Here is a 3713-nt window from a genome sequence, read left to right as displayed (position 1 = left end):
TCCAGACTTCAAATAAGTTGTGTAATGTCCTGAATTTGTTGAAGGACCCTCATGATATATAATTGCTGCGGTTAGAAAAGTCCTTCCTGATATTGACAACTGACATACAGGCCATATGTTCGTATAAATAATGTGGACAGCATTGCAGACTTACATTGGCTACACTCCATGTTTTGATCGGCTGCTTTTACTAGCTTATTAAACTATACTGATTTAGTGTCTGGAAAAGTTAAATATATAAATCTTTCTGAGTCTACACTAGTAATACTTGATAACGTACAATTCTCGCAGTCATGCTGCCATTGATAAGAAAGGCCAAACAGATGATCTACATCTACACCTTCATCTTGCAATACATTAAGCATATACATTAAAAACTCCTGACAATCTTGCTGAATATTTTGAGAGAATTGTGTTTGACCTGAACATTTGTCTAACAGATTTCGAATTTCAGACACACTTTCTACTCTTGTTCTATCACCACTACATTTCTCTAACACAGAATTCAACAAACAGCAAAAACTTTGATCCGAATTGATCACAATCTGTTCTTTTAAAGTTTCTAGAGAAAAGACAACATTAACCACTACATTAGCATAGCAGTTCACACCAGAACTATTTTCAAATTGAAAACCAACAACATGTTCAACAGAATTCATTTTCTTTCTGCTTACAATTTTGAGTTCATCGACTTTTGGTCTTTTTGCTACAACCTCCCTACTATTAGTGACATTTCTACGTTTCCAGCCTACCACACGTTTCTCAAACAAAGGATATTGAGGCAAATGTGGCGCATATTCTCTTCTTAACCTATTGTATTCCATAACACAATCTAGATCCGCACAAATGTTTGTGACATCACACTCAATCAAGTACAAACCCGATAAAGTTCTGACTCGTGACAATGCTACATAAGCCATACCCTCCTTGAACACAGACCTGCCAATATTCACCAAAGCACTGTCTACACTTAAACCTTGTGATTTATGGATTATCACCGCATATGCCAAGCAAACAGGAAATTGCTTACAGCGAACATATAAGTCTTTTACAAGCAAAAACCTAGCTGTGCAATGACCAATTAGCTGTACTTTCTCAATGCCATCAAATTAAATTTTTAAAAATTCAATTCCATCCCTATTTCTGTATTTCTCAAAATCAACAACATTACCCATTGATCCATTTACCAGACCTCTTTCAACATGTAAATTCATTCTCAAAATGATACAGCAATTTAAGCACACATTCAGAGTCTTTTCAAAACCAGCAGTTTTAGATATAGTCTTCTCTAATGAATCCAATTTAGATTTCAAATTCTCAGACAAAACAATTGTTGCACCCATATGCTCTATTCTGTCAATAGCTTCCAGTTTCACAATCTCTTGGTTCTCTAAATTCAACATTTTGTTGTTGAAGATGGAACATTCTGCAAGAGTTGGCATCAAACATATTCCCAATTTCTTCTCAGTAATTTTATGAAAAATATTCTCTGGCAGAACGTCTTCTTCTGGAAACAAATTTGACAGTAATCGTGCATGTAAAGCTTCTTTCCCACGCACAGTCACTTTGCCGATTCTAACATCTTGTAGAATATTCTTGTAATCTTCATCCTTCGCCTGACGCATATTTTCATGCAGCTCAGCATAACTGAAGTTTAACCATATGTTAACGTTGCCAATGCTCCCTAGGGACTTCCTGGTATCTTCATGCGTAAGCAGTTTAAACACTGGTTGTCCTTTCACTGGTGTCAGCTGCAGAAGATCACCGAAAATAATGATGTGTTTGCCACCAAATAACACATCATACTCTGTTTTAAGAACTTCCTGCATTCTCAAATGCACAAAGGCAAGCATGACATTGGAAACCATGCTTACTTCGTTAATGATAAGAAGTTTCATCTTCTTCAGGACTCTAGATACTTCACAACAAGCATCTCCCGATAACTTGTGGTATTGTAATTTATCATGCTCCACTGGCAGCATCAGTAGCCAATGCAAAGTAATACCTTTAATGTTATGTGCTGCCAGACCAGTTGGAGCGGTGACAACACAAGACAGCGATTTCTGCAAATAACATGAAATTGCTTTAATGAGGAAACTTTTTCCAGTTCCTGCTTCTCCACTCACGTACAGTCATATAGGCTTCAACGACGTACATGAGCACTGTTTCTTCTCATGACTTAATCCATGATCAATTTGGTTGGTACCTTTGTCATATATTTTCCTCTGCTCAACGTTAAGTTGTCTTTCTAAATCTTCTAAGTTAACCACATCCTCCTGAGCATGTGCCATGGCTCTTTCCACTTCATTCATGGCAGTGGCAGCTTCATTTTCGATAACTGGTCCTCCTAGTGGATCATGACTCAATGAAACAGAACTCTGACTGTCCTGAGAACTGTCTCTAGCAATCTCGGCTGCTATTGTTGCTTCCTGCTCGATTTCTGCATTCAACATTTCTAGATATTTTGGGAAAACAGGACATTCTATGGACTCCTTGGCTGCATTGAAAGAGTCTTCATAACAGAGGAAATCTCCAAGCAGTTCCTCTTCTGCATGCCAAGGCTTGAAAAGTTGCAAAAGAGCTAAATAGAAAAACTCTGGGGCATATTACCATCAACTAGCGATAATTTTTGTCTCTAACTTGTTTAGAGACAAAAATTATCGCCGCACATCGGCGATTTTTATCGCAGATAAACCTTGGTATTACCAAGGTTTAACGCAAATGCGGTAAATATCGCCGCAAATCATGAATATCGCTGAAAAGTCAGCGATATTCATGCATTAGCGAGCTAATGCTCTTAGCCATGTTATCCACCTCCCATTGGATAACATGGCTAAGAACTGCTCAGGGCAGGTGTTAGCTTTTGGAGATATTCCCGCTTAGCGCGAATATCTCCTAAAGTTGGTAATAGGAGATAGCGATGTTAGCGACTGTTTTCAGTCTCTAACATCTTGGCACGCCCACTTTGCATCTCATTAGTGATAAATATCACTGACATGCAAAGTGGGGCCCAAGATGGTCGCTATCTCCTACTAGCTGTCGCTAACTGGTGTTAGCGGCAGCTAGGTAATAGGGAGATAATTTTATCTCCGCTTTCTTGGCTTTTAAAGCCAAAAAAGCGGTGATAAACCCCCTTGATAATATGCCCCTCTTTTCTTTCTGGAGATCGCAATCCAATTTTCGATGATTTACCAATAGACATTTTTTTTGCTTGACCAGACATCCCTCACTTCCAATTACAGCATACACTCCTTTATCAATATCTTCTGTGATGTTCCTCTTGAAAATGTAATTTTGTAGAACCTCATACAGACAAACATTCTCCAAGTGACTGCTTCTATTTGGATAATATGTATCCAACATGTTGGTCTTCAAAATATCTGTACTGCTTGGCTCCTTCTCCGCCAAACACTCAATTTCCCGTACAGGTTTGAGAACTCGATTACGCGATGCAGCAAGACCAAGACTTGCCCAAATGATACTCCTAGATTTGGCATAGAGACTTGCTGAAGATAACCGGTCAGAACATTCATAAGCCCCGATTTCTCAATGCGACAACATCTTCAGACTGAAACTGTACAACTTCTTACTGAGGCTCTTTTCATGGGAAATGTCCTCCCACATATCCTTGAGTTCTGTCTTTTCTTTTTTTGTGATGTAAGACGTCACATACCGAGCCACAGCCATACAGTTGTCAGCCACAAACTGTATAT

Source organism: Lissotriton vulgaris, chromosome 4_1 (assembly GCF_964263255.1).
Source record: "Lissotriton vulgaris chromosome 4_1, aLisVul1.2, whole genome shotgun sequence".
Classification (NCBI taxonomy): domain Eukaryota; kingdom Metazoa; phylum Chordata; class Amphibia; order Caudata; family Salamandridae; genus Lissotriton; species Lissotriton vulgaris.
This window is presented reverse-complemented; position numbering follows the sequence as displayed.